Here is a 13,742-nt window from a genome sequence, read left to right as displayed (position 1 = left end):
CTCAGACTTTCCACAATGACATTTAGTATCAGAAGAAAATGAAGCAGTATCTACAAAATTCCAAGGAGAAAATATTCAGAGAAAGACCAATTTGTAATTCAAGTTCAAAGGTTATTTATATATAAAGGCAGAAGGCATTTATCACCAGACACAGGGAAAACCCCTAAGTTCCTCCTGAAAACCTACTTTCTGTCTCAATCCAGCAAACCAGGAGAGGAGTAAAAATGTAGAAATCAGGAATACAGTTCGTAGTTGGAAAAATTAATAGGTAGGAAGTGAAACCCTAATATAGTTTCAGATATAAAACTGGGCTAAACAACTGAGAGCTGTATGCCTACAGAAAAGAATACAACTGTTTTGGACTTTGAGAAATAAAAAGCAAAAAAAGACCATTTTATTTTATTTTTTTTTAAAGATTTTATTTATTTATTTGACAGAGATAGAGACAGTCAGCGAGAGAAGGAACACAAGCAGGAGGAGTGGGAGAGGAAGAAGCAGGCTCATAGTGGAGGAGCCTGATATGGGGCTCGATCCCATAATGCTGGGATCACGCCCTGAGCCGAAGGCAGACGCTTAACCGCTGTGCCACCCAGGCGCCCCAAAAAAAGACCATTTTAAAGCAGAAGGGTGGAAAGAAAGAAAAATAATCTAGTGCTGAATTCTCATCCTTTCTAGTAAGGAGGCATTTTGATAACATAAGATTGAAATTTAGAGAGAAAAAAAATATAATGGCTCCAGCTTTATACTGTCCATTACAATATTTCCTTCTTAACTTAAAAGGAATATTCTAGGAATTAGAATATGTTTTGTTTTTTTTTAAAAAAAGAAAGCATTTATCTGAAACTTGTTTCTTTCTGACTCCTTTTTATCCTAAAAATTCAAGAAATATTGAAAATAATATTTTAAATAAAATACATGACTATGACCTCATTTTAAGAAAATAAATTTTATTGATCTATACATTATTTTTCACTACACATGCATAAAAAGAAACTGGAATGATACTGTCCCATTTTCTCTCTTGATAATGAGATTCTAGCAGAATTTTTAAAAAAATTATTCTTCTGTACTTTGTATTGCTTGACTAAAAAAAATAAGCATGTGTGATTTCATATAAATCCTATAAAATCATTACCCAAAATGAAAAGAGGTCTATGTGATGCTTATCTTTATGTAACATGAATTTACTTCTGTGCCTCTGGTTGGTGAAACTGGTAGGCATTGGCCTGGGGTAATAAGAGACTGAGGACTTTTTCTTCACAGAAGTTTTAGGCTCAGAAATCATGGGATTTGCTATTCCTACTTTAGTCTTACCTGTGAAAATGCCTAGTAAGGAGCTTTTTTTCAGATTTTTAATGTAGGGTAAAAGCAGTCAATCTCTGTGTTTGGAAGCCATGGCCAGGAACATTTTGACACTGCCAAGATGTACAGTCCTTGCATCTTATTTCCTAAAAGTCTGCTATATTTATTAAAAATCCACATGGTGGATCAGTAGCAAGGGAAATCTTGGTATATCTCCTGGCTATCTAACTAGTACCAGTACTGAAGGGAGTTACTAATAACCTGATAGAAATCAAGAGGAAAAGGAAGGAAAGCAATATTCATCTTTAAAAAATATATGTATATGGTAAAATAATGATTTTGAGATTGAAAAACTGCAAAGCAGGAAAAATATTCAAATCCCCTTCATCCTAATGGAAAAATTCACTGACTGACAGTGAGATGTTGTATCTTGTCAGCGACAGCAGTGACCTTTAGACTTGAGGCTGACATCAATATACCACAACAAGCGATCTCTTAGAAGGCAAACACAGATCCATGTGAATTTCAAAAATCTTCAATGAAAATTGCACAAAGTCATTTACTCTATGATCCTTATCTTTTGAAATGCCTAGAAATTGCACTTCTAAATACTTCAAATAACTAGTCTCTAATCTTTAAACACATTTATCTAATTTTTACTTTTTGTTTATGGGAGAAGAGTAATTTCTAAAGAGCGATGGGAGGACAGCTGCCTTCCTGGAACCTTAACTGCATATTTTTTAAAAGCCTGCATTATTGTTTCTATTTAAAGTAAAACTCTCCAAAATAAATGGATGAAAAAGAGTAGTGCCATTCCTGTTTGTGTGACTTTGGCATCTTTGAAATTCAATTTCCACCTTTCATTCTTTAAAAAATATAAATAAATGTATCAATTAAAATAATAGTTTAATTTTAGAACTCCTATGACATCCTTTTGCCTTGAAGAATTATTTCTCCTTCCCTTCTACCCTCCCTCCCTTTCTTTTCTTTCTCTAATTTGTTCTGCAAACACTTATTGAACACTGTGCCCAGGCCTTGTACTCAGCACTGGGAATACAAAGAGAATGGACACAGTCTATACTCTTGATGATCTCAAATCCAGTTCTAGGTAAGTATTGGTAAGTCAAAGATTACAAGGCTTGGAGGACTGTGACTGTGTTTTTGAAGTAAAGCAACATCTTTTACAAATAATTGAAAAGAAGTGTTGGCATATACATATATACATACACAGATATTTTTTCAGATTTTAGTTTAAGCACCTTTGACTAACATTAATTATTTCCATTTTGAGCACCTGCAATGTGTCATGAACATATTGTATTCACTCTCTCCTCTAAGGAACAAGCTTCAACCTTGTTCCTCTTCTTCAGAATGTACCTTCATTTCCTTCAAAGTGCTTCTCAATCATGAAAACTTCTTTAAATTCAGGTAGTCCCATTATGTTTTTTCATTTACAAGCAGATCTTGTGTAGATAGTTGACATAATTGAGCAGTTAACCTATACCACACTCTTCACATGTTAGTCTGATGTTCCCCTGATTGGAATGTAGTCAGCTGGAAAGATCTTTGGGTTCTTATAGTACCAAAGAGAGTGGGGCCACATAGTAGGAGCATGAAAACTACTTAATTATTGAGGTGTGTTTTTCCCTAAATATATCCATTAAGAGGTGCTGGGCGTAGAATTTTCACATCAGAAACAAAAATAGGACATTCAGTTAAATTTGAATTTCAGATAAAGATGATTTTTTTTGTATATAAGCATGTCCCAAATATTGCATGAGACATACTTACACTTAAAGAAATTATTTTCTGTTTATCTGAAATTCAAATTCAGCTGTGCATCCTGCATTTTATCTGGCAACCTTTATTGGAAGGAAACATTTTTAAAAATTGTATCACTTCTTGGCCTTTTGGCTAAGATCAAGTGTAGTAAAAATTGTGTTAGAGCTTCCATCAGTAGACTGGAAGCATACTGCATATATATATAATCATAATATTCAAAAAGGACAAATACAGAGAGTCATCTTTGTTTATTGGAGGGAGGGAATTTTTCATTTTAGCACATGTATATACACTTGTGTGTATATGCGTGCACTCATGTGTATGTGTTCATGCACACATATGCATGTATGCACATAGGAAGAAGAGCACCTAGCACTATTTTCAGGTTCTACAGCACAATCATAGAATGACAATAGGAAGAAACACCTGACTCACAAAGGCATATGAAAGCCACTCAGATATAATCAGATGTCAGAAGACTATTCCTGAAAGGTTAAGATTCATTATGTAGAAAAAGACACATAAGACTGTTCATAAGCCACATTTCATTTAAAAAGATAACTATTTCAAATTTATTACAGTATACTTTCTTTTCTTTAATTACTATTTGCCTATTTTGCCAATTCAGGACTAAAGATGTGGGCAATTTTTTTTTTTTTATTGCATTTGGACTTAGTCAAAAGTGTTGGGCTCAAGGAAAGATTTTCTGCCAAGTTCCTCTAGGTTCATGCCAAGTAATTTTCAATTGGTTTATAAGCCCATGTGTATTTTAAATGAAATGAATACATACATTTAAGATTCTTTTACCCTTAACTCACCCAGATGGTTCAGAAGACATTGAATAAACCTTTGATTCATGTTATAAGAAATAGATTGCTTAAAGGTTTTGGAAGTCAAGAAGCAAGTCACCTCATTTGCAAAGAGTAAGTGGACCCAAATGTTGTAACTCCATGTGTATGATGACAGTGAGTGTTGTAGTCTCGAGATTTAGTGCTTGGTTAAATGTTCAAACCTAATAATACTATACTTTACATTTAATATCTACATGTCTTGGATCATACTAACTTCATTAGCCTGGTATATATTGCCTACTACTAGCCTCAAGCTCTTACTGCCAATACATGAAGATATTGAAAATGGTACTATATTCTTGTTTAATACTATTTTCATATATGAATTAGCTTCTATAGTGCATTGGAAGCCAGTGATACAGATGTAACTATAAAACAGAAATAACTACTTAACCCTACTGTGCACATCTGAGTTGGGTTTTTCGCAGAGCTTTTCATATCTAGAATATGATTAACAATATGTAAAAATAAAACATTTTTGACTTTATTGATTATATTCTTGATATGAAACTTTGTAAAAACTCAGGTGTGCATAAACTCATTCTTAGCCAAGACAACCTGTCTTTTCCTAGGGTTAGACTAAATATTTTGGGAATGAGGGGGCTTCCATAGTACCAAGGCTTTTTGGGAGGGGCTACTTACTCTTCTGCATCTGGAGAGATGTCCACTATCTGCTGCTTGGTTTTCAGCCCACACAGGTGGCTACTTAGATATTTCTTTTTTTTTTTTAGATTTATTTATTTATTTTAGAGAGACAGAGAGAGAGGTGGAGAGAGAGTGTAAGTGGGGGGAGGCTGGGCGGTGGGAGAGAGAGAATTCTCAGCCAGATTCCCCACTAAGTGTGAAGCCTGATGTGGGCCTCGATTCCAGAATCCTGAGACCACGACCTGAGCAGAAACCAAAAGACGGACACTCAATTGACTGAGCCATCTAGGTGCCCCTGAGATACTTCTTGTTTCTGTCCTCATGCCTCTTTAGTTCTAGTGGAGTTCTATGTTATGTCTACCACCCTGCTAATATTTCCCCTCTTACTTTCCTTCTTTTTCTCCCTAGACTGGGGAAAGTGTGTGGATGTGTGAGTGCATGGATCATCCTAACTTGGATCATGATTATCTTTGTCAGAAGTTACAATCTAGAGCTCTCTTGATGTGTTATGAAATGCTTTGTCTATGCCAGCGGATTTCTCTTCCTCTAAAGTCCAAGGTTTTTATAAATCAAAGCCAGGAAAAGTACAAACCCACTGACATAACATTTGAATTAGTCTGAGGACTACAGAGAGAGAAAAGAAGTATCATTCTATTTTTTTTTAAGATTTTATTTATTTATTTATTTGAGAGAGTGCTCCCATGATTGGGGGGGGGGGGCGGTGAGGGGCAGAGGGAGGGGGACAAGCAGACTCCATACCAAGTGCAGAGCTGACCAGGGGCTTGATCTCAGGATCCCAGGATCATGACCTGAGCCAAAGGCAGATCCTTAACCAACTGAGCCCACTAGGCACCCCAAGAAGTGTTATTCTAAGAAGTAAAACATCTCAGCAACTTTGTCACTTTTAGAAGGAATTTATTCCCATTATTTAGTAATCTATATAAACTATGTAGAGGATGCTTTAGCAGTAAAATAGTACAACCATGAACTTAAAACCTCTAAGCCCAAGGTCACAGAAGAAAAGATTTGAATCACTATTTTTCCAAAAATGTAAAAAAAATTAAAAGGCACTACTATAAAATAGAGGTACTTTTAAATTAGGCTAAGACCTAAGGAATGCTAGGGTGTGAGAGGCTGAACTGGTGGTGGGTGGGTAGGGGGAGCTGGGCTAGTTGTGTTCAGATTTACACTCCCTAGAAGGACTTCCAATTTGAGAAGGAAAATAAGTTACCCTAATGCCTGTTACATACACTGGAAATAATAAACTGGGGAGTAAAATAGAAGTTGTGACACATTCAAGATTAAGAAAAGTAGGAAAGTACCTGTTCAAAATATATTACATGGATTTAGTGGGCTTTCTGACTTGGGGTCCTTTCAGTTAATAGGGATTTAGGACTATTTGTCTTTAGGTTCCAGTTGCACCCATTGGTGCAGACTCCAGTACCTTCAGAATCCAGGCAGGTGATTCAAATGCAGATAGGGTGGCATTCTAATCCCACTGGAGTAATGGAAACCAGAAATGTACTTTCTGTCCTATGAAAAGATTCACTGTCCAGGCCGAATGCAAGACATCTGCACGCAACATGGGTGACTTTCAGGTCACTGCCAAAGCAACCACACATCTTGAAAATGATTTGGAAGAACTGGCAAATAAATTACGAAGTAATGGATTACTCTGTAAATTATAATATTGAGACATGAAATGTTGAGAAGGAAATTCCAAAAGTATTAATTTCATTATTATTCGGAAAACTTTCGCGCTTGTCTCCCTTTGAGAGTCTACAGCTCTTTCCTTACAGTTCTCCTTTTATCTTTTCAAAATAGGACAGTAGCAACAGCCTTCTTGTGAAGCAGGAGGAATCAGTAATTTAGAAAAGTGTGACTCTTACTGTATGAAACTGGTGACGTTAAGCTGGAAAGCTGACTTGAGGAGGTGGAGAAATGTATTTAAAAATATTTTAATAGATGGTGAGATACTGAGACACTTACCAGGGTGGACATTACTTGGTTTTCTGTCAAATGTGGAAATACGGGTCTCCACAGTCCCCCTCCTCCCATAGATGTGTCATGTTTCCACCATACAGTAGAAATGTCATTGTACTGGATTATCTTTCTACCAAATATATTTTCAACTATTTTATTTTACTGGTCTTTTCCACATATCTGTGAAGGAGGTATGATTTGTCTCATCCTACACGTGTGGGAAAGTGATATTTAGGAAGTTTAAGTTTTTACTAGAAATCAATGAGTCAGGCCAGACTCGACAGAAAATGGTTTCCTGGCTCCTGTTGGGAAGTTTCCTTATCTGTTCTAGTCTGAGCTTTGCAAGAAAGCAAGAGCTCTTCATTTAGCTTGATATAATTATTCTGAGTTCTTTCACCCATCGACTAAATGGATCTTTAGTTTATATGCTCTTTTACTTACAGTTTATGGTTTTAATTACAGCTTTCATCACTTCCTTTGACTTTTAACCACCTGTCATTCCTTTGCAAGATTGTTCCTTTCTGATTGGTCACTGATGGCAATGTCGCAGATATTTAACTTCAGGCCTGTGCTTTTGTTCCATTTATGCTAATAATAAATCCTACAGTTCTAACATGATACTTAGGGTAGAATTCAGTGGAGTTAATTATATTCCCTTGCATAATGTAATTCTGAACTCCCTGCAATGAAAATAGCATTAGAATTTTCTGTAATTTTATGTTTGCTCTTTCATTACTTCTGAGATTTAAACAGATTTAGTTTAGGTGACCTGAAGTTCAAGGTTTTCCTAAGTGAACTGAATGAATTATCTCTGCTTTCCACTTAGCAATGATGTTTATAAACTGACAATGAAATGGGATGACAGTCTCCTAAGGGTAGGGAGCCAGGCAAGATGCTTGTCAGCACCATTACACATTCATTGGTTTGTTTTGTATTTTTTCACTGGTTCTTTGTTCATGAAAGTCAAATCACAAAATAATCCTAAAGGATCTTAAGGTCAACCAAGATTGTATTAACTGTTCTCATATTTCAAGTTTTTGATGAGAAAACATAAAAAGAAGGAAATACAATTATTTCTTCAGCAAAAATAGCCTTTTTTCTTTATGTACTACCTGTGCATTCATATGGAATTGTAAATATTGAATTTTGCAAAAAGTGATGAAACTTTATTCTAGGCTTCTCCATTGTTCCATGGTATAACAGAACAAAGACATCAGAATTAGCTATAGATTTGCATAGCTGATATTCCCCAAACTATCTAAACCCTCTTAGCTTCATGTGAGAAACTGGGACATTAATATCTATCTTACAGTGTCGTTATGAAGATCAAATGTAATAATGTGCATTAAAGTCCTTCAATAAAATTAGTGGTTATTCTTGATAAGTTTTGAATTTATATACTGGTGGTAGTTATTTAGACTAAGTTATCCAAAATTTAAGCAGGCCCCCGAATATTCAAGAAGGGAAGTATTTTTAAAGAGTCTAAGTTATCTCACATTATTCTCACTCCTGGCCACTCTAAGCTGAAGATAGTGTGAGGTTGTGATAGCAACAGACCACCTCTCTGAGTCTCTGGAACTGTGCCGTGTAAGTCCTTCCATTCAGGTTCAGGTAGGTCAGCAGAGTTTTGCACGGCCTCCCCAAAGGTCACAATTTACATTTTCTTCTATCACAGCCCTGTCTTGTCTGCCACTTCTGGGTGACCTTTCATCACCACTGTGATATCCTCTGTCACTCCTGAGGTTGATCTCCAGACTCTCAAACAATCTGGCCATTCAGGTGAATTTCTCTTGTTTTTAATGTTGAAGAGGGTGCTTTTATATAGATATATTCTGAGCTGATGTAGAACACATTCTCCCCATAAATCCTACCCCACAGAATTATGTTGCCGTCCCTTTGTAGGCCACAAAATAGAACTGAATTTTTCTCTTATTTTCTTAAACTGACATATGGTAATAGAGTTCTTTCATTTCACCTATTTTTATTACAGCTCTTTTTCTCTGCAGGAACCCAGGGACAGGCCAAAAAAACAATCTGACATGCATCATTACTCAAATAAACATTTCCCTTTGTGCCAGCCCTCATAGTCTGTCCATACTTGTGAACCCCAACTGTATTTGTCCTCTGGCTAACATTCTTCTTTATGGGTTAATAATGTCTTAAAAATAAGCAGCCATTAGTCTCCAATCAAAATGCAGTCAGTGATCTCATGAATAGAAGAATGTTGAGTGGCCTCTTTCATAATCCACTCCCTGCCCCCCACAATGCATTTTCAGATTTGGATGAATTCTCCAAGGTATGGAGTTCTCTTTATGCTGCTGTGGCTACTTAAGATTTGTGAAGATGGCAGTCTTTGTCATATAATTGTGGTCAAAGTTCATCAAAAGTACCAGAGCCCAATTTAGGTTTGCATTGTTGACTAAAGTGATAAGCATACATTATGAGAGACCTATTATTAGTTCCAGTCGGGTTTTTGAAATTTTTTTCTTGATGTTTTATGTTATACTCATCTGGTCTTGAATTACAAGTGAATCACATTTCCCAGACTACTGGATTCTTATTCAAAATATTTATCAGCTATCATCAGAAGAGATGGCAGATTAAGCTAATTTTAAATGTACCCTTTACGAAGGCTGAAAGTATTTTCTACCTTCTGAGGCTCTAATTGTGGAGGTTGTTATATTTGAGTGTTCATACTACACCCTTGTAAGGATAGCTGTGGAATTTTAATGGTTGGGTCAGATCTACCTGCAGTCTAAAGGATTTTGTATGGACCCATCATTCGTTACAGAACACCAAAGGGTTTCTAGGGAAGCAAAAGCATTTTCTTCCTAAATAGAATGGAATAGCTAATCTATTCAGGGAAATCTCTTTGCATTAAAATAGTTATGTTACTTCCTAATCACCCATGAATTACTGAAAACATCTTTGAAAGATTTGAAATGTGGGGTTCTTTACTATCATCTGGTGCGTTAATGTTGAAATTAAAGATGAGCTTAGATAAGAGATCTTATTTTCTTTTTAAATAAATATGCCTTTTCCATTAGATTATTGTCTCTATGGTTGTCCCACTGAGCTGTAAATTATTCCCATTATTTTATCATGTGCTTCATTTCTGTCGTCCTGGTAACAAAGCATAATTGCCTTTTTAATATTTATGTATTTTATTCAAATGATTCTTTTTAACTAAAGGAAAAATGAACTGTAACAGTTGAAGGGCATGCCAATTCTAATCTATAAAACTTCCTTTTCTTTTTCTTTTGCCTTTTTCTTATATTAGTTCTATAATATGAGCTTCAGTATAGACATGAACATAATTCTTAAATATTTGTATAAAAATTCTATGTTTAACAGTAAAACTATCCATATTTATTTACTAAATGTAAATGTGATAATCGAATATTCCAAATTATATTAAATGCCATTGCTAGTAAGTTGGCCATTCTCACTAAGGCATACAAATTATGATGAAGAAAGCTAATTCTGACCCTTATTATTATCTATTATCCTGCTGCGGTGCTCAAATAACGATCACATTTTTTATAATGGATAGCTCATTTAACATTGGCTGTTTTAAAGAGGTTTGTCAGTCATTAAACCTGGGCAAAAAAATTTATCAGTTTGTACAAATTTAAAATCAATTACATTAAAACATCACGTTTTCTTAACAACATTTTATTTCAATATCTAAATATAATTTCGGGAATTATATGTAAATATCCTGGGAATATTATAGTAAGTGGTGATATGGCACATTTTCATCTCATTCTACTGCCGTCATAATTAAAAAAAAAAAACTGCAAGAAATCTTGTACTTAAATTAGAGATAAACAGATTGTGAAAACAGATTTTAGTTTTCAAGAAGAAGGAAACTTACATGAGCTAGAGACATAAAAAACTTTCTAAAATGTTATAAGGCAGCATAATCCTAACTTTCGATTACAAACTCAGTACATATCAATCACTTTGTTTTTTGAGTCAAAGAATATTTTTTTAAAAATATGTGCAAACTAAAGCTGTATACAGCGAAAGAAAAAATAAAATTTTTAAAAATCCTGCCAAGCAAAAAAAATTAAATAATTTGATATTTACAGATTCTTCTAAGTTTGGAAATGGTCATCTTTCATGGCTTACACATGAATTTTAGGGGAAACAGTGATAGAGTTATTCCTGTCTTTGATTTTAGCTTACTACATTGTACAGAAAGCTTGTAAACATTATCCAATATATCACAAAATTTATGTAATAAAATTTAAGCTTGGCAGTTATTTTTAAGGGGATTTTTGCAAGGTTGAATTATTATTTCTTTACGTATTCAATTTTTAATCTAATCAGGTTATTTATAAGTGACTAGAATTTTTAATAGCTTTAAACTAATATGAATTACAAATTCTGGATCAACCCACAAGTTAAGCAGTGTCACTTTAAACTTAAGACTGAATTTTTTTTCTCTAATAGACTAATTTTTAGAGCAGTTTTAGATTCACAGAAAAATTGAAAGGTGTAGAGGTATAGAGATTTCCTATATACCCCCCCACACCCATAGCATATCTCATTATCAATATCCCTGATCAGGATGGTACATTTCTTATAGCTGATGAAACTACAGTGGCACATCATTATCACCCAGAGTCCATAGTTTACATTAGGGTTTGCTCCTGGTGTTGCACATTCTATGGGTTTGGACATACATATCATGACATGTAGCCACCATCATAGTATCATACAGAGTATTTTAGCTGTCCTAAAAATCCTCTGTGCTCTGCCTATCCATCCTGTCTTCCTAATCCCTGGCAACCACTAATCTTTTCACTGTCTCTATGGTTTTACCTTTTCCAGAATATCATATAGTTGGAATCGCACAGTATGAAGTCTTTTCGATTGCCTTCTTTCATTTAGTAATATACATTTGAGTTTCATCCATGTCTTTTCAAGGATTGATAACTCATTTCTTCCAAGCACTGAAAAATATTCTATTCTCTGGATGTAGCAGTTTATTATCTATTCACTACTGAAGGACATCTTGGTTGCTTCCAAGTTTTGGCAATCATTAATAAAGCTGCCACAAATATTTGTGTGCAGGTTTTATGTTTTGATATAAATTTTCAACTCCTCTGAGAAAACACTGAGGAGTGCAATTTCTGGATTGTATTATAAGAGTATGTGTAATTTTATAAGAAACCACTTTCAAATGGGGCTGTACCATTTTGCATTCTAACCAGTAATGAATGAGGGCTCTTGCTCCATATCTTCACCAGCATTTGGTGTTGTCAGTGTCCTAGATTTTGGCCATTCTAATAGTTATATAATGGTATCTCATTGTTTTAATTTGCATTTCATTGAGGACATATGACTAGGAGCATCTTTATAAATGCTTATTTGCCATGTCTGTATCTTCTTCCATAAGGTGTCTGTTAAGGTCTTTGGCCAATTTTTTTCAATTGGATTGTTTGTGATTTTATTATTGAGTTTTAAGATACATTTTTGGGCTATATTTTGAATAACTCCTTTATCAGATACATATTTTGCAAATATTTTCTTTCAGTATGTAACTTGCCATTTTATTCTCTTGACATTGTCTTTGGCAGAACAGAGATTTTCAATTTTAAGGAAGTCCAGCTTATCAATTCTTTCTTTCATGGAAGCTGTAGTTTGAAAAATGCCTGGGGTATAGAAGAGAGATTTGTTTACTAATCTCAGAGCCTATACTGGATGCAGCAGGGATCTTAGGGAGACTTCTCCAAGAACAAAGAGCTGGCAGTTTCCATCTCCCTGCCCCACCCCCCAGTCTAGATACATGGACACCTGCAAGAACCAGTGTAGTGCAAACTCTATCCACCTAGCTTCCTAACAGTGCACCCCAACCCTGTGGTCTTCTGAAGACCTGTCCTCCTCCAGCCTGGATGTGGCAGGAGTTTTCCACGGAAGTTGAAGCTCCTCTCCCAAAGCAGACCTGTGCAAAACGTGCTAACATTGAAAATACCACATTGAAAATACCACCCCCTGCAACCACCTCAGCAGGAGTACATCCAAAGAGGTGCCAAAAGTATGGCATTGTGCAGGCAGCCCTAATAAAGGACAGCATCACTCCCAAGTGACTGCTACCCCAGAGAGGGGGGAAAGATAACCACATACATCAGTCTAACTGCAGCCCCAGTAGTGGGTTAAGGGAAGACATCTAGTCTTACTACAGGGCTCAACCACCAATTAAACCTCCCAGGGGACAAAAAAGGGAGACCACCCTGCTATTTGTGGCAACTGCAGCTCTGACAGATGCCTACTCTAACCCAACTCAAGTCCAGTGTGGCCCCAGGCTGGCTCACTAACAACATAGTGAGCCTACAACAGCCAAAGAGAACCACTGAAGATGACTGGACTGAAGGCAAATGCAGCTCTGCCACAATAGTAGGATGCATGCAACACACATACGAGATAATCTTAAAGCACCTGGTTGGTAAATAAAATGGCACCCGGGGGACATTGCACTACAGGGCAGTACAGTACCTCTTCTACATAAGGCCACTATTTATAAGAACGGGATATGTAGCTGAATTTCCTACACATAAAAACAGACACGGAGACTTGGACAAAATGATGGACAGAGGAATATGTCCCAAATGAAAGAAGATGACAAAATCAGAAGACAGCTAAATGAAACAAAGACAAGTAATATGCCTACCAGAGAATATAAATTAATAGTCATACAGAAACTCTATGAACTTGAGAAAAGAGTGGAGGCTCACAGTGAGACCCTCAACAAACAGACAAAAAAAAAATAACAGAGATTAAGAACTCAATAGCTGAAATTTAAAATACGCTAGAGGGAATAAATAGTAGACTAAAGGAAACAGAATAACAGGTCAGTGAACTGGGGGACAGAGTAATGGAAAGCAGTCAAGCTGAACAAGAGAGAGAAAAAAGAATGAAAATAGATTCAGGGAACTCAATGACACCATCAAGGATTATAATAGAGATTGCATCTGCATTATAGGGATTGCAGAAAAGAGAAGAAAAAGGGGGCAGAACATTTATTTGAAGAAATGATAGGTGAAAACTTCCCTAATCTGGGGAAGGAAACAAATCTAGATCCAGGAGGTACAGAGAGCCCCCAAGAAATTCAACCCAGGGATACCCACACCAAGACACACAGTAATTAAAATGGCAAAACACAATGATAAA

The 13,742-nt window shown here is 35.7% G+C and overlaps 1 pseudogene; it reads left to right on the top strand.

Moving 5' to 3' along the window:
• The first annotated feature begins 3,196 nt into the window (after positions 1–3,196).
• LOC121102315 lies at positions 3,197–3,402 on the top strand (annotated as a pseudogene).
• Positions 3,403–13,742: the final 10,340 nt, after the last annotated feature.

This window comes from Ursus maritimus, unplaced genomic scaffold (genome assembly GCF_017311325.1).
Source record: "Ursus maritimus isolate PB19 unplaced genomic scaffold, ASM1731132v1 scaffold_13, whole genome shotgun sequence".
NCBI lineage: Eukaryota > Metazoa > Chordata > Mammalia > Carnivora > Ursidae > Ursus > Ursus maritimus.
The sequence above is the reverse complement of the archived record's forward strand: the minus strand, read 5'-3'. Positions and strand labels throughout refer to the sequence as shown.